At 46.1% G+C, this 22,839-nt stretch overlaps 1 protein-coding gene across 2 annotated transcripts in view; it reads right to left on the reverse strand.

The window, feature by feature from the left end:
• Positions 1-22,839, reverse strand: part of CRACR2A (calcium release activated channel regulator 2A) — a 136,072-nt gene that overhangs the window by 104,438 nt on the left and 8,795 nt on the right. Inside the window, exon 2 of one of the 2 annotated variants that reach the window (XM_027074069.2) lies at positions 11,746-12,018. The exons of the other annotated variant lie outside the window; for it this stretch is intronic. The gene's annotated coding sequence lies outside the window, so the exon portion shown is untranslated. The remainder of the gene's footprint in view (positions 1-11,745; positions 12,019-22,839) is intronic. 2 annotated transcript variants of the gene reach the window in all.

Here is a 22,839-nt window from a genome sequence, read left to right on the forward strand (position 1 = left end):
AGAATGAGGAAAAGTAGTAAGAAAAGTATGTTTGTGTGTGCACTAAAAAAGGGTGGGAAGAAATACACCCCAATGTTAATGGTGACTATCTCTGTTTATTGGATTTATGGGCCATTTTTTTTCTCTTCTTATACTATCTGCTATATTCTCAGATAGTTCTTTTTATGACAAACACACAGTGCTTCAGGGCGCCTGGCTGGCTTAGTTGGTAGAGCATGTGACTCTTGATATCAGGGTCGTGAGTTCAAGCCTCACGTTGGTTGTGAAGCCTACTTAAAAATAATATGCTGCTTATGAATAAACAAATAAAGTATGTTTTTCAAGAAAAAAACCAACACATTATGAAGGATAGCTATTTGGATGATAAATGAAGGCTTTGTGGAGAATAGGGTAAGGACATTGGCCCCGCAGGATAGGTAGAATTGGGTGGTGAGGTTGGGGGAGATGATCTCAGGCTGAGGAGAAGCATGAAATGGCCCCCAGGGCTGAAGCGATGGGGAGGACAATTTGGGAAAATGTGAGTAAGAGGACAGTAGTACAGGCACTCACCTAGAGTGGGAAGTATAGCAGGGGGTCTGGAGGCCTCAAATGCTGTGCCAAGTAGACTCAGTTGCTTATTCTCTGTGTTTCTTTGGCCCTTTGTGTTTGTTGCTAATATACCACTCATCATACCACATTACACATGGCTGTATTCCTGTCTATACCTTACTCAATTTTCAGGTCTCGGAGGTCAGGGATCGTGACTCATTCATTCTGTAACCATAGCACTTAGCATAACAACTAGCCCATAACAGGAGTCTACAGATGCTCCTTGGATGGACTGAATTCTAAGAGGGTTATTCTTTATTTTGTAGGTAGTAAGGAGTCATCATGAGATCCAGAACCTAGCATACTTCAGGCAGTTATTATGTACCAAGCACTATGCTAAGTGCAAAACTATATTGTCTTCATTGGTCCCACCAATAATCCTGTGTGCTACGTCCACCCTTGTTCACATACAAGGCTCAGAAAGGTTGAGTAACCTGCCTAAGGTCTTACAGCCAGTGGTCAGAGAAGCCAGGAGAGTCTGAAGACGGTGTGGAGGACAGGGTCAAACAGCAACATCACAGAAACAAGGAGACGACACCCGTTCGAGGCTGAAGGGACCTGAGGTAGCCCCGCTGCTCGGAGAAGGGAAGTGAGGAAAATAGAAGGCGGGGTGGGGGAGTCTGGAGGCAGTGCTGAGAACGGAGGGCTGACTGCTCCTGAGCTGCTAAGTGTCCCAAGCACATTTATTATTTCTGATGTCAACAGAGGGACAGACAGCACCCAATGGGACTTGCCCTGTCCTTGGAAGAGCTCCCACCCATCAGAACAGGGCTTGTGGAAAGAGCTCCTCCCCAGGCAGCCTTCTGACATTTTCCTGTCCACTGTATTTCTCTAAAAGTTCCCAGACTGGGGGGGTAGGGGCCCTTGTTGAGCGTCCAACTTCGGCTCAGGTCATGATCTCACGGACCGTGGGTTCAAGCCCCGCGTTGGGCTCTGCACTGGCAGTGTGGAGCCTGCTTGGGATTCTCTTTCCCCAACTCTCTCTCTCTCTCTGCCCCTTCCCCATTTGCTGTCCCTCTCTCTCTCTCTCTATTGAAATAAATAAATACACTTTAATAAATGATAAAAAATAAAAAAATAAAAGTTCCCGGTCTGGGACATCTTCATGAACATATCAATAAGGCTGGCCTTGACACAGGTAAATCAATTTCCTCCGCCCAGATGAAAGCCAAGTGGGGAGTCAGGAACGGTGTCCAGTCCCACCTCCATCACTGACCCCCAGACCAGGATTCCTACTGTATGTTCTCACAGACTTCAAGCCCCTCCCTAGCATCTCTCCCCACTGTAATGGATAACTACATGTCATCAGTTACCATCTCTTTCCCCTGCTGGACTGTGAGCCCCCCTGAGGCCAGGGCCTGTCCGTCTCAGCCCCAGCGGTCCGCCCAGCACTTCCCTAGAGTACTGAGCACGAGGCAGCTGCAGTGTCTGGTAGGTGGACTGATGGCTGGTTTCTGGGATGCCCTCTCTCTGGGTTGGGACTGTGTGAGAGAAGGCAGCCATGCCCCAGACTTCTCCTCACGGCAGGGATCCTCCAGCAGTGCTGGCCTTCTGGGGGCCACTGTTTCTCCCCACAGTTCACGTGGTCTGTTAGTGTAAGATTTATGCACCCCTCCGCCCACCCCGGGAAAATTCCTCAGATTCCCTTGCAAACAGGAGATGGTGAGCAAGGGAGCGTTCCTCTTTCAAACAGTGATGAAACTGTATGTTTGCACTCGGCACACCTCACTGCTCAACTTGGAAACATTTTTCCTGGTCCTCTGCCTCAGGAAGGGGCAGCTGAGTGCCCCTGTGAGACTTGACACCAGCAATGGTCCTTCATCCCTGCCCCCTAACTTTGGCCCCACATCTCACTTGAGGATGGCCCTTCTCCTTCACAATCCATAATGGGCAAGGATGGCCGCTCAGGTTCCTGGAGGCAGGGGGAGGCCGGGGAGGCCCTCTGGCAGGACATCCTGTCCAGAAGATCCCCAAATAACTCCTGAGGCTAACAGCTCCAATCCAACCTGCACCCAGCAGTTTGCAGCCTGTCCCTCAACATGAAAACAGTAGCCACTGACTTCACAGTGCCATAGGGTGGTGTCCACAGAAGGAAGTGACCTCCTTCCTTTTAAGACATTCATTCCCAGAAAACGAAATGAAGTTCTTCTGTCCTTTGCTTGTTTCTGGGACAGTGCGTAACGTTAACTCCCCAACACAGCTGACAGTTGAAGACTAAGAATAACCGTGGGCTGGTTGCTCCACTCTGATTCTTCTCTCTGCTTCCAGTCCAGTATCCTCCCCCTCCCCTCCCCTCCAGCTTGGCACTGCAGTCCCTGGATGGTCCTTGCCAGACAGTGTATGATTGCCTCTCCACCCTGAAGACAATTGTACTCAGGTGACCTCTCTGCCCCCACACTACTGGTCCTTCCTGAGTCGGCTGCTGAGAATGCATGAGAGATCCACACGCAAGATCCAGCAATGTGATCAGCGAGGCTTGGTCCGGGGCACTCTCGCCCCCGCTCAGCTCCTATGTGCCAGCCACAAAAGTCCGGGAGGACACGGAGTTCACGAGCATTGTCAATGAATGATTTCCCTTGCTTACGCTTGCAGAAAGTAGGGCACGGATCTGTGTTCCATCGTACGGTGCCCTCGAGATGCCTCTGCAAGACAACAGGCTGGTTAAGGAAGCACGGCTAGCATTACAAGTGGCTTGAGGTTGGCTGCTTTCCTCCCAACGCAGTTGACCGAGGATGGTCCCTCTGGAGATCATCAGAAGTGATGTGACTGCACTTAGGGATCTGAGGTGGGATCAACGTCTAAGACCTGGGCAGATCCAGGCAATGATGGTAGTAATACCACCCACACTTCCAGGGCTGGGAAACAATGGCTTTGTAAGGGAAGCCCCCACTGTAGGGGGCACTTCTGGGGTGGGAAGAGCTGGAGAGTGGAATGGATTCAGTGAAAAATTACATGAATTCACAATAGACACTAGTGTTTAGGCATGTGATCTCGGGCCATACAGGCCTGTACCCTTAAAACATCACCCTGTCACTCCCTCCTCTGAACCCCTCAGTGGTTTCCACATTTGCCAAAGGAGGAGTGAACTCGCTTCCTGAGCTTCTGGGGCTCTTTGTGGTCCTAAGAGGTGCTGCATAGACAGTTCCCTGAAGTAGGACAACCAGCCTGGAGGGGAGGGTGTTTTTCTTAGGAAAAGGAATCATCTACATCCAAGGATTCTCTGGTGGGTTCTCTGAAGAATCCTTTCTGTTCTTCCTGCCACCCATCCTCCCTCCAGCCACTCCTTCTCACTCATGTTGCTGCCATATCTAAAACTCTCCTATGTCCCTTCCCTCCTACCAAACGTCATCCACCGTTTAGGCAGGGGCTTTGTCTTCTAGGGCTGCCATAACAAATCATCAAAAGTTAGGTGTCTTGGGGCACCTGGGTGGTTCAGTCAGTTAAGCGTCTGACTCTTGATTTCGGCTCAGGGCATGATCTCACAGTTTCATGAGTTCAAGCCCCGCATCAGGCTCCGTGCTGATACTGCAGAGCCTGCTTGGGATTCTCCCTCTTTCTCTGCCCCTCCCCCACTCACACTCTGTCTGTCTCTCTCAAAATAAATAAACTTAAAAAAAATTAGGTGTCTAAAAACAATAGAAATGTATTCCCTCATGGTTCTGGAGGCCAAAGGTCTTTTTTTTTTTTTAATTTTTTTTTAATGTTTATTTATTTCTGAGAGAGACACAGACAGAATGTGAGTGGGTTGGGGCAGAGAGAGAGAGACACACAGAATCCGAAGCAGGCTCCAGGCTCTGAACTGTCAGCACAGAGCCCAACGTGGGGCTTGAACTCAGGAACTGTGAGATCATGACCTGAGCTGAAGTCGGAAGCTCAACCGACTGAGCCACCCAGGCGCCCCTGGAGGCCAAAGGTCTTAATCCTAGGTGTCCACAGGGCTGTGCCCCCTCTGAAGGTTCTAGGGGAGAAATCAGTCCTTCCTTCTTCCAGCTTCAATCTGTGCCTCTGTCCTCACATGGGCGTCCCTTCTCAGTGTCTGTTCTCTGCGTCTTCTAATGGAGGGCCCACGTGTACAACCCAACACCATCTTGTCTGGAGATCTGTGTCTTTTTTACATCTTCAAAGACCCTTCTTCTGATACAGTCACATTCGTAGGTCTGGACGTGGACCTATATTTTCACCATTCACCTTACTGCAGGCAGGGATTATCAGTCTTCATCTGGGAAGACTTAGATTCCAGATGCCAGGGCGGGGGGGCAGGGGGGGCCTCAGTCCAGAGATTCAGTTTCAAATGACCCTGGGTGGGGTCAATGTGTGAAGTATGTGTGTGGGTTTTTGCTTTTTGTTTGTTTGGGTTTCCCAGTTTCTCAGGAACAACCTGGGAATAACGACCATTTCAAGTGTGGAGGACTCATGCATCTCATCCAAGCAGACACTACGAGGGATACTGACTTTCCTGACTGCTTTCTCCTCCAAGATCATTTCAATGTAGCCTCAGATCAGACTGCCATCTGCTGGTTTTTAAATGTTGCACAGGGGCGCCTGGGTGGCTCAGCCAGTTGAACGTCCAACTCTTGATTTTGGCTCAGGTCATGATCTCATGGTTTGTGAGATCGAGCCCCAAGTTGGGCCCGGTGCTGACAGCACGGAGCCTGCTTGGGATCCTCTCTCTCTCTCCCTCTCTCTGCTCCATCCCCCACTCGTGCTCTCTCTCTCTCTCTCTCTCTCTCTCTCAAAGTAAATAAACTTAAAAAAAATAATAAATGCTGGACAAATGTCAGAGACCTAGTGCTCCACCTTCTCCAATCCACGCCCCATTTTTATAACAAATATTTGCAACCACTCTCTTTACTCCCTGAAACGATACTCCCAGACAAGTGAGTCAACACACATGCATAATTTAGCTCTAATTGCAATATGCAGGAGAAAAAAAAGGAAAGCAATTTATATTAAAATAAATATTTCATTATGTAGGTGTTCATGCATGACTGCATGGGAACGCACTAATGAAGCAGTCAATGCTTACACCTGCTTACAATGAATACATCTACATGAGGAGTACGAGGGAATAAAAGACTAGGGGACGACAGAATTTTGAAAATGTTAGGATAAGAAATAACAAACCCACTTACTGGTTTGGATCTGACAAGAGGAAGAAGGAAATAGTCTTAACAAAGGTAGGGATAACAAGTCAGGTGAAATTACTAATGTGAAAGCAGATACAACCAGGAAGGATGCTATTCTTGAGAATGAGTTAAACTTTACATAGTGTCCTAATAATTTATTATGCTGACATGGCACAGGGCAGTGACAAAGAGTCATGGAAAACACTGTCTCCCATCTGGAAATCCCACCCACAGAGTGGAGGCATACATTCAGTCTTCAGCATTAAAAAAGCTGTGGAAGCAATAGCCTTTTCATTCAGGCAGTGGGAAGAGGAGGGCAGATTGGAAAATGTTGTTTGATAGATCTCAAAGGGAAATATCAAAGTAAGAGTGAAAAAGAAAGGCAACCCCAAAGTAAATCACCGTAATGTGATCCTATCATTGTCCTACGATTATATAGACATATATTAGAATAGAAACTATTTTAAGCTTATTTATTTTGAGGGGGGAAGGGGCAGAGAGAGAATCCCAAGCAGGGCTTGAACTCACAAACTGTGAGTCAAATCAAGAGTCAATCAACCCAACCGACTGAGCCATCCGAGTGCCCCGAGAATAGAAACTATTTTAAAAGCAGGTTTTACAAAGGAGTTTATTGACATGGCAATATTTCATGTGCCTCCGCTAATTTAATGATATGTTGCCCTACATCTTCCTGTGTTAGGTGAAGTCCCAAATCTTCTGTTACAAATCTGTAAGTGGTTTCCTTGCTTTTGCAGTAACTACACATTGCACTAAAACCCTTTTCAGTTAAATATATGTTTGGAAATGCTCTAATCTAGACAGAATGCATAGAGTGGGGAAATTATCCAGTCATTTCAAGATTTTGTCTTTATTCCAGTCAGGCTTCTCTTCCCCAGAAACCATCTCCTAAATTACTGGGCTTTTGGCATAACGTCTCTGAAAACTTCTCAGTATTACATGTAGAAAAGTATGACTGATTTGTATTTGTTTGGGGTTGAGTTTGACAGGGCAGGTGACGATTCTTCACTGATGGGGTAGCACCCTCAGCCCCCACACGGTAAATTGCAGGGCCCTTGTCAGGAGATGTAGCAACTCAAAGCCATCCTTACAGATTTACTAAATGCCTTCTGGGGCTTCCATCCTCAAAGCACTGTGGTCCCTGGGCCAGAAGCAGCATCTGGGAGTCTGTTGGAAATGCAGAATCTGAAGCCTTGAACTAGACCTATGGGTGGGAATGTGTGTTTTAACAAGTTCCCCAGGTGATTCAAAGGCACACTGAACGCCTGGGAAGCACTCCTCTGGGGGGCAGTGCTGACCCCATTAGAAATACTGACCAAACCCAACCTTACCGGTGTCTCCAATGAGCCCACCAAGGTCAAAGGTCGGTCACCTGTATTTTTTGCTCCTCTTCCTGTCACTGAGTTACTTGAGGACAAGACGGGTTTGGGATTCTTCTCTCGGATCTGCACCCATCAGCACAGAGACGCATACACAGCTGTGGCCCTAAAAAATCCCGTTGTCTGTATTCCCTCAGGGCTGAATCCTCCTTTTAACCAGAAAAAAACAAGTTCCATTACTCCTCCGTAGAAGCACAAGCAATAGATCCCCAGCACTCACTGGGACTGAGTTTCAACACCGGTGTTTTGTAAATTTCACTGCCAGCCTGCCTAAGACCAGTTTTTGAATGAAGAGCAACTGTCTCCCTCCCCACTCCCTCTGCCAGTAAGCTGCTGTGGTGGGCTTCACTCTCAGAGAAAGAAGAAATAAAAGCAACCCCCCCACCCCAGTTGTTCTATGATAACTACAGAGATGACAGATGCTGTTGCATGCAGACTCAGGCAGAAGATACATAAATAGCAACATGAAAAAGCAGGGAAAGGAGCTTCCCTGTGACAAGAGGCTCCAGTGGGAGATCCTTTTGCTGAGGTGTGATTTAAAAGGTCAGATTCAAGGGTGCCTGGGTGGCTCAGTCAGTTAAGTATCCTAAGAGTCCAACTCTTGATTTCAGCTCAGGTCATGATCTCAGGGTTCGTGAGTTCGAGCCCCACACTGGGCTCTGTGCTGACATCACAGAGCCTGCTTGGGATTCTGTCTCCCTCTCTCTGCCTCTCCCCTGCTTGTGTTCTCTTTCTCTCTCAAAAATGGATAAACAAACTTTAAAAGGTCAGATTCATATGTGGAACTTGAGAAACTTAACAGATGAGCAGGGGGAAAGGGAAGGGGAAAAAATAGTTTCAAACAAAGAGGGAGGCAAACCTTAAATACAGAGAACAAACTGAGGGTTGATGGGGGAGGAGGGGAAAATGGGTGATGGGCATGGAAGAGGGCACTTTTTGGGATGAGCACTGGGTGTTGTATGTAATCAATGAGTCACAGGAATCTACCCCCAAAGCCAAGAGCACACTGTATACACTGTTATGTTAGCTGACTTGACAATAAATTATATTTTTTAAAAAAAAGTGTGTTAAAAAAAAAGGTCAGATTCAGTGACCTACGAACTCCTGGCCCATCCCCCCTATCCTATCTAGTGGAATGCTAACCCCCTGAGTGAGTGTCCCAGCTGGGGGTGAGGGGAGGCCAGCTGAGCCACCAGCAGAATGGCCAAGCATGAGAAAAGCTGAGCTGGGAGCAGCAAAGGGGAGAGGAGCCTTCCTTCAACCCACCTTTCGACCCGAGCCCACAGCCTACAGAGCTGCAGTCACCATCAGCTTCATCCCCCACCCCCTGCTGTGGGCAGAAGGATGGCTCAATACCTTAGCCCACAGTCTCCACTTCCGGACCCTCACTTCCTTCCTTCATCAAGCAATGATAAAGACCCAAGGCAACTGGAAACCACCCACCCTGCTCCCCCACTGCAGTGAATTCATTTCTTTGATCACATTCAGGCCCCAGCCCGACACATCATGGCATTCCAATACCACATTTCCCAGGTGGCACAGCAGCTTCCTGTTGACATGTCCTAACTGGGCTCCAAGGACCAGGGTGTGGCTCACCCCTCTTATCTCTCACATCTAGCACCATACCTCACATTCAGAAGTTGTACTGTAAATATTTGGGGACTGAAAGAGTAAAGGGGGCAATAGGGCCAATTACAGTGCGACAGACCAAAAAGGCTGAGCCATCACCTTTGTTAGGAGAACAAAAACGCATTCTCATTATAAGCCTTCTTTGGGGCATGTCACCAACTGGCCCATTTTCAGAGCTGCTCTCTTACCTCTGTCATGACCATCATCACCATGCCACCACTAACAGCAAACTTAAAAGGTAAAAGGTATAACTGTAAATCACACTTTTTTTTAAGACCCTGGAGGCAGTGTAATATATTAGCTAAAGCATCAGGTTCTAGAGGCAGAGAAATTTGTAGGTTCAAATACTCCTTCTACAAAGCACAAGTCATGAATCTTTGTCAAATGATTTCACTCTGATACTGTTTCCTTGTCTATAAAATGCGAATGGGAATCCCACATCCTCATGGGGTTCTGGTGAGACAGTACATGTGACAGAATGAGCCTTTTGACTGTCATTTGACATTTTTATCCTTGGTCCTCAAGCAGCCACCCAGGCTGTGCTAAAACAAACAGTGAGTAGGGTTTCTTCCCTTCCACTCTGGGATAAAATGGCATGGACATAACAAGGCAAGGCTGCACACCCAGGTGCCTGGACAAGTAACACAGGAAAGCGCACTTGTCATGTGCAAATGAAACAGAATCACATCCACACAAAAATCTACCCTCTTCTTCTCTTCTTGAAAAAGACTCCCTTTGGGGGGGGTGCCTGGAGGGGTCAGTTTGTTGAGCCTCTGACTCTTGATTTTGGCTCAGGTCATGATCTCACGGTTCATGTGATCAAGCCCCACGTCAGGCTTCATGCTTAAGATTCTCTCTCTCCCTCTGCCCCTCCCTACCCTCCAAAAAAGAAAAAAAAAGAAGAAGAAAAAGAAGATGACAAATTGGGGGGTGGGGATAAGGGTTGGGAAAATGTCCAAACCAGTGGTCAGCATATGGTTATTAGAACCCAGTGTTTCCAGTCCTCTTGACAATTCATAGACATTTCAGAATTTTTAAGGTACATTTAGGTACAATACAAAATGGCAATCTTACCCATTGCAGCATTACTTGTAATAAATGCCAAATGACTGAAAACAACCTGTGTCCATCAGCAGGGGATTGGTTGAATAAATTAGGGTACATCCCTACAATGAAGTACTATGCCCCTTTTTAAAAAATGATGGGAAAGCTCTAAACATACTAATAGAAAAAGAGCGCCAAGATAAGTGAAGGGAAAAAAAACAAGGTTAAAAAGAAGTGTGTATAGTGAGAAAAAACAAGATGGAGACATAAGATATATTTGTAATGACTTGTATTTGCAAAATGAAACTCTAGAAGGATGTATAAAACTAACAAAAGGGGGGGCACCTGGATGGCTCACTCGGTTAGGAGTCTGACTCTTGATTTCAGCTCAGATCATGATCTCATGGTTTTGTGAGATCAAGTCCCACACCTGCTTGGGATTCTCTCTCTGTTAATATTCACCCCTAGCCTTTTGTGTGTTTCTATCTTGTCACCCTGAATGAGCTCACTTAGTGTTCCAGGGTAAATTCCAATAAAGACATGGTGAAGCCCTAACCCCCAGGACCTCCAGTGGGAGCTGATTTCGAAACAGGGTCATTGCAGATGTCACTAGCTAAGATGAGGTCGTACTGGAATAGGGTGGGCCCCTAATCCAGTATGACTGGTGTATTTATAAGACAGTCACATGAAGATAGACACACAGGGAGAAAGCCATGTGACAACGAAGGTGGAGCGTGAATTATGTGGCTACGAGCCACAAAATGCTAATGATTGCGAACAAACGACCAGAAGCTGGGTAGAGGCATGGAAGGATTCCCTTACAGGTTAGGGAGGGAGCATGGCCTTGCCACACCTTGACACTGGGTTTCAATCCCCCAGAACTCTGATATAATAAATTTCTGCTGTTTTAAGTCACCCTGTTGGTGGTACTTTGTTATGGCTGCCATAGGAAATAAATACACTCCGGCCAGCTCAAGTGACAGAGCCATCTGACACTGTTCCATCTCAGTCGGGGCTTGGTAGACACAGAGGGCAACTCTGTTCCAATGAATGAAAACTTTAGGACCTTGGCTGATCAAGTTTTATTGCATAGGTATGCAACAAAAACTCAGTTGGTCAATAATCACTGAGTACTGACCTTGTGAAGAACATAGGAAAAAGAAAATGTTCTCTATCTGCCCTCAGGGAGTTGACAATGTGATTGAAGATGTCAGACAGACACAAAAAATATAATACATATATATATATATAGAGAGAGAGAGAGAGAGAGAGAGAGACAGAGACAGAGAGACAGAGAGAGAGAGGGAGACACACACACATGCACATTATATACATATATATACACACATACATATTATATACATATATAATACATATATGTAATATAACACAATACATTTCATATCGGCCAAATAAGCATGATCTCACCCCCCAGTGGATGCCACAGAAGTCACTCTCAACTAAATCCCACTGGACTGCTGTCTGGCCTCAATCTTCCACTGTATTTCATTTTAGCTGCTCCTGACATGTGTGTCCGGAAGACCTGGGAAAGTGTTGGAATGTCAGGCTAGTAGACAATTTCTAGAAGCTGTCACCACTGCTCCTGGGCTAAAGCCCAAACCTCTTGCCCACTGCGGATGCCCACTGCTGTCCATGATCACTGTCTGCTACCCCTCAGTTTCTTATCAGCCCCCTTTTCCTGTTCAAAGAGGAAGACCATGAACAATAAGCCTATTCTACACTTATCTACAAATCTGATATGCAAGAAACACAAAATCCAGGTAGTCTGGGGGTCTGCTTCGGCAGGTCACCTAGAAGAGGTTTTAAGAGGGGCTATAGAAAATCAGAGACCCTTAGCAAAGATACTGTCATCTGCATCATCACTCAGAACCTTTGCTTATTTGTCCCAACCCCCTGGCAGGTTCCCACTATACCTGCCTCTAGGAACCTCCGGTCCTTACCAGAAGGAAGCCTTGCATCTGCTTCCACGCCTGGGGTCCGTGAGGCAGCACATGGGACTGAGCTCTCCTGGAGCTCTCTCTGAAGCCCAGGCCTCCGGGTTGGGCTGCTCTGAGATGAACAGACGTGGCCGTGGGAGTGCCAGGTGGACACCCAGGCAGGGCTCATGAGGAAAAGTGGCAAGTGGCTGAGTCTCCACCCTTGACAAGCAGCCTGATGACCTGACTTTGGCTCCAGGCCAGTCCCCTGAGGGGCAGCTGTGGTCAGGGTATGACCTGCAGGTCGAACAGACAGAGGAAAGGTCTCTTCACTTTGACTTCATGTAATTCATTATAGATTCTCAGAGTAGAAAAGGCCTTTGAAGTCACTTAATTATTAGCCTGTTGCTTATCAAATGAACTTCCAGATGGGCTTTGAGTCTGGCTTTGAAGCAGACACCACTGCTTGCCTCAGCAACATCCATCTCTCCCTTGCTCCTTTCCAACAGAACTCCAATTGTGCTACCACTCAGCATAGGCGACCTATGCCCAGCTCAGGGGCCCTATCCAGTCAGAACACATGCAGGCCCCTTGCCTGTGGGCAAGTTTGGGATGGGTATGTCACTCCCTCTGGTCACGGAAACATGAGAGGGGCCTCCTGAGGATGTTTCTGGAAATGTTTTCCTGGCTCTTAAAAAGAGAGATGCAGCAACCTCTTCCTCTGCTGGATGTTGTCTTGTCCAGCCACACGGTGACCTTCTGCAACTATGTTGTGACCATAATGCATAAGCATAAGGGAAGAATGGAGAAAGAAAGAACCCAGGTCCTTGATGATATCATTGAACCAACCACTGGACTAATCAACCCTGATGTCACTCCCCCACCCCCAAACTTCTCATTATACAAGTAATAAATACCCCTGTTGTTTATGTTCACTGAAATGGGTTTTGGAGTTTTGTTTTTACTGCCTACACCTAAGATGATCCTAAGTGATGTGCGTTCAGACATTCCTGGAACCACAGGACCATATTTCTGAAGCACAATCTCACCATACTGACTATAGCTTCCCAAACTTCCACATCATTCTCTTCCCACTTTTTCTTTTTTATTTATTTTTGAGAGACAGAGAGAGTGCAAGCAGAGGAGGGGCAGAGAGAGAGGGAGACACAGAATCTGAAGCAGGCTCCAGGCTCTGAGCTGTCAGCACAGAGCCCGGCAGAGGTCTCAAACTCATGGACTACGAGATGACGACCTGAGCTGAGGTCTACACTTAACCGACTCAGCCACCCAGGCACCCCATCTTCCCACCTTTTCTTGGTAGTCCATCATCTCCCCAGACTTGACACATTTGACCATCTTTTCAATACAGTAATCAATTCTACAGTATATGCCAATTCGGTCATTTAATTAATTAGACATTTTGAGTTCCCTATGATGTTTCAGACAAGGACTCAAAAATGAAGCCTTGAGGGGTACCTGGTGGGTGAGACCCACCCCTGGCAAGGAGGTTAAGTGCCATGTGGCAAGCACATGGTAGGATGTGCACACTGGGCATGGAAGACCTCGGGGTAGGCAGTGCTAGCAAAAGCACCGCGGAAAAGAAACTAATTCCTGAGGGAAGAGAAGAAGATGGTGAGCAGAAAGACCTTCAAAACCAAGGATACGAATAATGATGAAAATATAATAAACAATGATGGCGGCGAACATTTCCTGAGCACTTACAGCAAACCAGGCACTGACTGTTTTTAGTGCTTTCTGAGTATTAACTCAGTTAGTCCTCCACCAAAGCCTATCAGGTAGCTCATATTATTAGCCTCATTCTATGGAAAAACAAAGTAAGGCATGGAGAGGCTGATATAGGAAGTGAGTGGCAGAGGCAGGATTTCATTGCTGGCGCCAGTGCTCCCAGGCTCATACTCTTGACTCGTCTACATCAGTGATTCTCACAATGGTCACCAGAACAACAGCACCAGAAGCCCCTGGGAACCTGTTACAAATTCAGATCTTGGGCCTCATTTCAGACTTACGGAATCAGAACCTCTGGAGGTGAGATCCAGCATGCTGTGTTTAATAAGCCTTCTGTGTCATTCTGGAAGCCCCATAATGTTTGAGAACCCCTGATTGACACCATAAACACATGATGAGAAAGGATGGCATGTTCAGAATGTTCAGAGGAAGAGGGATGTTGGGAAGAGAAGCAAAGTCAGCAGGGAAAATGGGGTAAATCTGAAGAACCCTGCATATTAGCCTAAGGAGAATGGGCGTTATGGTATAGGCATTTTGAATGAAGGTGGGAGGTGAGGCAGAGAAGTGGCATGATTGAGCTTTGTTCTTTGGGGCAAGATCTCTGCACTGGTGTTAGGAATGAACCGGAGGGGAAACGGCCAGAAGGTGGAAGCCCAGGTAAGAGCAGGGGTTGCACTAAGCTGGTGGTAGTGCACAGAAACAGGGATGCAAGAGGAGAATGTAAGAGACAGGTTGTGATAACGGCTGGACATGGGATACAGTGTTGGCAGTTATCCAGGATGCTCCCACAGCTTCTAGCTTCAGAAGTTAGGTAGGTGGAGAAAGTGTTTAGCTAGACTGGAAATGCTGGAAGAGGAACAAGTTTGGCAGGGAAGATAATTAAGTACATTTAGGAAACGTGAATACTGAGGAATCTGTGGCATATCGGAATGAAGGTATTTCAAAATACAATGAGAAAGAAGGATCTGGTACTCAGGGGTGGGGTCCAGGCTGGACACATAGGTTTGGGGTTCACCTGAATAAATGTGATACCTGAGGCCACGATAAAGTTAAGGCTGATCACAGATTGTGTAGGAAGGAAAAGAGTGAAGGTTGGATTCATGCAGGATGCTAACATTTAAGGGACTCTGGAGCAAGTGAGCAAAGGAGACTCAGAAGAAGAACTTAGAGAGGCAGAAGAAAACAAAGGAAAGAATGTTGTCTCAGAATCCAAGGACGAGAAAAGTGGGAGAATGTCTAAAGAAGCAGAGGGTTGACAATGGCTTCCAATGAGGAAGCGTCAAGTGTCAAGACTGAGAAGAAAGACTGGATTTAGCAATGGGGAGGTCACAGGTGAACTCAGAAAGAGCAGTCCCAGTGGAGGGATAGAGGCAGAAGCCAGATTCATTCATAGACTTATTTTCTAGAGAAGCAATATCTACCATACTCCAGCCAGGCGTTGTACTTTGTGTTGGAGATATAGTGACAAGCAGGACACACATGAATCCAACACCCAGCAGGTGGTGAGGGAAGACACACAATGAACAGACATGACAAAAATAATGATGGAATCACAAGTGAGGGAAGTGGCTCTGATGAAGACATGAAGACATACAGAATGCTTGCTCTAGGGAGTGGACAGCAACAGCAGTGACAGAAGATGAGGGAAAGGAAGGGACGTTTAAGGTGAGTTCCCCAAGACGAACAGGAGTGAGCCAGGGAAGAGGATGGAGAGCGGGGACAAGGAGCAGCCCCTGAAAACATCCTCAAGGAGAAAGAGCTCTCATGTGTTCAGGAAATGGAAGGAAATGGAAGTGAAGAGAACAATTTTAACATGGCAGGGAGTGGCCAGGGATGCGGGATGAGGGGGCTCTGGGGGCCGGGTTAGGGATCTGGGACTTCATCCAAGCAGTTTTAGGAAATCACTGATATTGTAGTCTAAAAGTTTGGGACAGTCACAATCTGATTTGTTTTTTAAAAGATAACTTTGGCCAACTTGTGGGGAATGAAATGGGTAAGGGAAAGATGGAATGGGGAGTGGATGTACCGAAAGCAGGTGGGGGAATATTATAGTCCAGGTGAGAGATGGTAGCATCCTGGACCAAGGTGGGAGATTCTAGAACTTCTTCGAAGGTGGGATCAGGAGGACTGAGGGATTGGATATGGTAAATAGGGAGAGAGGTTGAGGCCAGCTTGTGCTCTATGGTCCTCTCTACGTCCATTTTGGATACTCCCAGAGGATCACTGAGCTGGAGTAACATGTGTCCCTGAATTCCAAACAGAGACAAGACCAAGCCCCAGTGGCTCTCCATGACTCATAGCAGCAACTGGGAGACAAGTCTTACCCAGCCTCCTCTCCTCAGGGTGCCTCTAACCCCTTAGAGATAAAATGATCCCTCAAATAGGAGGTCTCTTGAAAACCTCCTCATCTTGTTTGCTTGTACTACTTCTGGGGTCGTGTCCTTGCGGGGTGGGGCACAGAGCAGAACAAGCCTCCATCACTCTACCACTTGGGCTGGAAAGCCATGCTGGTTGGCTTCTCATTAAGGCACACATGCACTGTTCAGGGTGTTCATAAACTACATTCCGTACAGTGTGGACAATTCTAGGTCCCAGAGGCCAATCTCCATTGGGTTACTCTTCCCACTCATAATTTGCCATTTTTTTTTTTTTTTTTTTTTTAGGTAGGCTTTGCACCCAGCATGGAGCCCAACACAAGACTCGAACTCACAACCCTGAGATCAAGACCTGAGCTGAGATCATGAATTGGACGTTTAACTGGCTGAGCCACTCAGGTGCCCCAATTTTGTCAATTCTTTTTAACAGAATTTCTTTCTTCATATATACATAATTTATTGTCAGGTTAGCTAACATACAGAGTACACAGTGTGCTCTTGGCTTCAGGAGTAGATTCCCATGATTCGTCACTTACATACAACACCCAGTACTCATCCCAACAAGTGCCCTCCTCAAATAAATACTCTAAACTTCTTTTTCTGGCATTATAGTAGGCTAAGTACTTTGACCACCACCCCCCCCCACCCCTGCACTAAAAACAACTGAAAAATCTTGTACAAAATACATTTTTTAAAAAAAATATCTCTAAGAGCATGATGAGCTGGCAAGAGAAGAAGGAATTCACTGGTCAGGGACTTCTGCAGACAATGGAATATCTAGGTTCTGATTATAATAATGGCTATAATGTAATCAAGGAAATTAAAGACAAGCTTGAAATTATGTACAAGGAACAACAGCAACAAATTGCGAGAAATAATGAAGAATATATGGGGAAAATGGACCAAAGGGAATTTTTACAAATAAAAATAAATAACTAAAATCACAATCTGTGGACAGACTTAATAGCATATTAGATACAGTCTGAGAAAGAAGTAGTGAGCTAGAAGCTAGGTCAAAATAAACTAACCAAAATGCAACACAGAAAGACAAAGACTCAGAAAAATACGGAGAGAGCTTAAGAGACATGAAAACTAGAAACTAGCATGTGTCTTTGTGAAGCCCTAGCAAGGGAAGAGAGAGAGAAAGTATTTGGACAGATAATGGCTATAAAAGTGAAGAAAGATACCAATACACATATTCAAGAATGCCAATGAATCTCAAGAAGAATGAATAAAAGGAAACCCACAACTAGTTATAACTTAGTGAGACTACAGAACGTCAAAGACAAAAAGAGTATCTTAAAAGCAGCCAACGAGAAGAGACAAGTTACCTTTAAATGATTTTAAGTCAAAAGGTGGTGGTCAAATACCCTCAACATGGTAGAAGAGAGTAACCGTCATCTGAGAATTCTATACCTAAAAAACATTCTTTAAGAATAAGAGAAATGGGGGCACCTGGCTGGCTCAGTCAGTAGAGCGTGTGACTCTTAATCTCAGGGTTGTGAGTTCGAGCCCCACATTGGGTGTAGAGATTACTTAAAGAATAAATAAATAAAGGGGCACCTGGGTGGCTCAGCCAGTTGAGCGTCCGACTTCAGCTTAGGTCATGATCTCATGGTTCGTGGGTTCGAGCCCCGCATCCAGCTCTGTGCTGACTGCTCAGAGCCTGGAGCCTGCTTTGGATTCTGTGTCTCCCTCTCTCTCTCTGCCCCTCATCAGCTTGCACCCTGTCTCTCCCTGTTTCTCTCAAAAATAAATAAACATTAAAAAAATAATAAAATAAACTAATAAAATAGTTTTTTAAAAAAAGAATAAGAGAAATGAAGGCATTATCCAATAAACAAAATTCTAGTTTGCCACAAGCAGACCCTCATTAAAGAGTATTTTTTTTTTTTTGAGAGAGAGACAGAGCAAATGGGGGAGGGACAGAGAAAGAGGCAGACCGAGGATCTAAAGCAGGCTCTGCACTGACAACAAAGAGCCCGATTTGGGGCTCAAACTCATGAACTTCGAGATCATGACCTGAGCCGAAGTCAGATGCCTAACCAACTGAGCCAGCCAGGTGCCCCTTAAAGGAAATTTTTAAAAGGTATATTTCTGACAGGAGGAAAGATTCTGATGGAAGATCTGCGATTAAAGAAGGAATGAAGAAGAAGGAAAACGAAAATGGATTTTCTCAGTCCACTGACAAAAGAGCGTAGATCTGGAGTCAGACATGTTTACACTAATCTCTTGCTGTCATTTCTTACTACCTGTGAAACTTGAATCTTCATCTTAAAAATTCATGTAATAGGGGGGTGCCTGGGTAGCTCAGTCGGTTAAGCTTCTGACTTCACCTCAGGTCATTATCTCGCGGTTTTTGAGTTCGAGGCCCACGTTGGGCTCTGTGCTGACAGCTCAGAGCCTGGAGCCTGTTTCCGATTCTGTGTCTCCCTTTCTCTCTGTTCCTCCCTTGCTCATGTCTGTCTCTCTCTCTCAAAAATAAATAAGGATTTAAAAAAATTAAATTCATATAATAGGGATACCTGGCTGGCTCAGTTGGTAGAGCATGCAACTCTTGATCTCAGGGTTTTAAGATCAAGTCCTATGTTGGGTGTAAAGATTACTTAAAATAAAATGTTTTTAAAAAATTCATATGGGTCGCCTATGTGGCTTAGTCAGTTAAGCACCTGACTCTTGGTTTCAGCTCAAGTCACGATCTTGTGGGAACTGGAGCCTTGCATCGGGCTGCTTGCTGACCCTGCAGAGCCTGCTGAGATTCATATTCTCTCTGTCTCTCTCTGTCCCTCTCTCTCTCTCAAAATAAATAAATAAAATTTAAAAATTCACATAATAATACCACTTATTCAAGGCTGTTGTAAGGAATAAATGAGCAGACACATACAAATGCTCTCAACATAGCTTCTGCCTCCAGAAGATGTAAAATAAATCCTAATTTCCTATCTCTTCAAAATGTAATAAATAAACAAGGAAGGAAGACACTGTTAGCAACAGAGAATTACTGCCTCTGCTTCAGGTGGAAGATACAATTCTGGCACTTTGTCACAGCATATGAATCTGCACTACAGAGCTGATGCTTAGCAGCTGTTTCCTTATTATCTTTTCAGTATCAAGCCCAAGATCTTCCAAACAAAATATGATATCTCTATTTTTAAAATACTGCATGTGCGCGCACACACGTTCCAGGGATATGTACACTTTGGATTTCCATTTAACTCACAATTGTAAGATAACCTACGTTCGCAGTTTTAAGAGATCATAAAAAATGTGTTCGTCCATCCATAGGGCAAAATGGTTCATTCCACCTGCTTCCCTGTCCCAGGGCTCTTCTGACAACCAGGAGACAGCAGGAGGCACACAGATGACCCCTCTGCTGCAGCTTCTGCACCCCTGTCCCCATGCTGAGACACTCTCCCTGACTCCATCCTGGACTTCACGCTGTTTCATAAGGACTACGAAAGAAGAGAAAAGGCAGCTAAGAAAAGTTAGCTTAGACCCTTTGAAGTTCTCTGCCTAATTTTCATTTGGCAACAATCTAGAAGGCAGCGGGGGGGGGGGGGGGGTGGGGTGGTGGTGATGGGGGATGGGGGTGGACAAAACCAGGGAGGGGATAGGGACACCTGGGTGGCTCAGCCAGTTGAGCATCTGACTTTGGCTCAGGTCAAGATCTTGTGGTTCTTGAGTTCGAGCCCCGTATGGTTCGAGCCCTGCGCTGGGCTTGCTGCTGTAAACGCAGAACCTGCTCTAGATCCTCTGTCCCCCTCTCTCTCTGCCCTTCCCCTGTGCACATGCGCTCTATCTCAAAAATAAACACTGAGGAAAAAAAAACAAAAACAGGGAAGGGAAGGACAAATCCAGAACCAATCTTCCCTTGATTGTGTCAAGGAAACAACTAACACCAGTCCTGAAGTTCTAAGACCTGGGCTGGCATCCTTACTCTTCCATTTGTTCCCATGTGTCCTTAGTCAAGCCACTGAACCTCTCTGATTTTATTCTCCTCACCTGTAAATTGGAGGCAGTAATTATATCATATTTGGAGAGCATCTTACAATTTACTAAGTGTTTCCATAGGCATCATTTCATTTAACATGCACAGTGGAGCATACAACACCCAGCATTATAATCACCTCACTGCTCTGCTGTGAAGATTTAAAAGCGGAGCATGGGACCGCTGTGCAAAGAGCAAAGAGCTTGGTCCGCAGGAAGGATCATCGTCAGCGTACTGGTCTTAGCCTGTTGGGAGTCGGGGATCTGTAGTCCAAACATGTGCATTTGAATTCTGATTCTACACTTATTACCCGGATGACCTTGAGCAGGTGGCTTGGCTTCCACCTTCCTCACCTCTAAGCTAAGGATGAGAGTAATAGTCCTGTCTCGTAACTCAGGTACATGGGAGGCACTCAGTGAATGAGTGAACTTGCATCTACACCAAGTGAAGCTGACAGGTGTCTGACCACACACACCTGCACTTGCAGCCAGGCACCATGCTCCATCCTTTCTTCTCCATAGCTACCTCTACTCTCTATACCCCTGGGCAAATATTTGTGAAGGAAGGGCAGGAGCTCCGGATATCAGGACGTATTGTGGATCGTTTCTTACAGACGACAAAGCCTCAGATTAACACCTCTATTTGTGGGGCATCTCTATGCTGTTGGGGATGAAATGGAACCCGGGCTCCCCGAGGCGCCAGTCAGCCTGGACCCTTCCCATTTCTGCCTGAGAGTCTTGCAAGCTGGGAGCTCTGGACTCTGGTCACTGGCCAAGCTCACCTTATTGGTAAATGGCACTGAGGCCTGAGCCGACTCCCCACGGACCTATTTTAAAGACCTCCAAAGCAAATGGTCAATTTAGCCCAGCCTGGTGAACGGATGGGGACTACTTGGCTGCAAAAAAATATAAGCAGCCTCCATTTAAAAGGTTTTATCCTTATAAAGTGGTTTCCCATTGTTACTGCTTCATTCTACTGTTCACAACATGCCTAAGAGATGTGATGGGCATGGGGCCATCAGTGGGGCGGGTGGCTGAGGCCAATAACAGTGAGCAAGTGCCACACACTTACTGCCAAGTATAACTGCTCCGCTTGAGCTTTCTGGTCTTACCCGACTGCCTGCTTCCACTCCTAGGGACCAGGTCCTAAGAGAACTGCATCCTAAGAGAACCCCATTAGGACTTCCATCAGACTGGCATTTGCATTCAGGGGGACATGAGGCATGACTCTGTCACTGAGCTTGTGTCTTAAGCTACAGAAGAAAACACGCTCAGGAGCATTAATTAGGCCCAATCAGCCTGGAGTTTATAGGCTAACGGCCCTGAGCAGTGGCGTGAACACATGTGTTCCCTGGGTGAGGACAAGACAGTCAGCCATGACCGCCACTGTGCTAGTTAACATCTCTTTCTAAAGTCCTCTGGGACAGCCCAGCCCTGACTTTGCAGCTGCAGACAGCATGGCATGGCTATGTGGTGCGTGAACTAGTAAGGGACCCAGGCAGGTAGGGGCAGAAAGGATGGTTAAGGCTGTTGCCAGGCCTCGGGTGTGCCCCACAACTAGGCTGAAAAGAAATCAGGCAGCAGACATGAAAGAAGCCAATGGTGGGCTATTGTTAAAGGAGTTATCACCTGGGCTTCTCCTCTCTGTCTGTTTTGGGTAGCTTTCCTGGTGGATAACTTTGTACAAAGAGTGTGAGTCTCTGTGGGTGGCCCTGCCTGCTTCCACTCTACAGCCCTATAGAACCTTCTGCGTGGTTCTGAACACATCTCCATCCTAATGAAGCATGGTCCATATAACACAGGTTTGCACCCACGCAGAATCTAGAACCCTTCGAGTGTAGACACACATGTGCCCAGGCAGGACAGGCTGTGCTGAATTCTATACAACATCTCTGTCCACGTGAGAGAGGAAGGATCAGAGAGTTCTGGCTCCTAACATTTTTTAGAGGGTAAACTGGGTCAGTGATGGCCAGTAGGAGGAGGAGGTAACCCTTGAAAATATTGGTAGGGTTGGGGCACCTGGGTGGTTCAGTCGGTTAAGCATCCGACTTCGGGTCAGATCATAATCTCATGGTTAATGAGCTCAAGGACCACATCAGGCTCTCTGCTGTCAGCACAGAGCCCGCTTCGGATCCTCTGTCCCCGTCTCTCTCTGCCCCTCCTCCACTCATGCTCAATCTTTCTTCTCTCTTTCTCTCTCTCTCAAAAATAAATTTAAAAACATTAAAAAAATTATTGGCAGGGTTAAAGCATGTCTTGTGGGTTTAATTTCCATTCAGAAGGGCCCTTAGACACTGCCTATTAAAATGAACTGAAGGATTCTCATGGAACACTCCTCCCAGGACTCGATGTGGCCACCCATCTGCTGAATTCCACTATCACTGCAAGCCCAGCTCAGTTCTCACCTACACTGTTACGCCTTCTCTAAAGCCCATTTCCTTCCAGAGTACACACTCTGTCTTGCCCTCTTTGTAACAGTTACCTATGCTGTCAACACAAGTATTAGGGCCTTTGTTCTTTCTGCCAGCGCAACGTACTGCACACAGTAGGTGCTTAATCACTACCTGTTGATCCATTTTGTTTAAGTTTTGCGGTTTTGGGGGGGGGGGAGGCTGGCATTAATAATCACTAAAATCACATTCACTTAGCCCCTGAAGTATCCGAAAATTCAGATGTGGTAAGTGGTGTTAATGTGATTGTTATTCAGAACAAATTAGAGCTCTTCATTCTATTTCTAACTCCAGCAAATAGGGCTTGCATGTTTAAAAAAATATTTTTAGTTTGCAATGTGTGATTGCATAATGGAGGCCTAGTAATTTTTTTTTTCATTAACATTCATTTCACTTAGCAGTTCCTTTTTGTGTCTTTGTTTCTGATTCAAGCAGCGGCCCAGTGTATTAAAATCACATTCCTTAAAAAATGCTAGAGCAGACTTTTCAATCGGTCTTCCCCATCCCTATATTTCTGACTGGCCTGTGCCTGGAGCACGTTACCTAGTGCCAAGTCAGAG

Source organism: Acinonyx jubatus, chromosome B4 (genome assembly GCF_027475565.1).
Source record: "Acinonyx jubatus isolate Ajub_Pintada_27869175 chromosome B4, VMU_Ajub_asm_v1.0, whole genome shotgun sequence".
Taxonomy (NCBI): Eukaryota; Metazoa; Chordata; class Mammalia; order Carnivora; family Felidae; genus Acinonyx; species Acinonyx jubatus.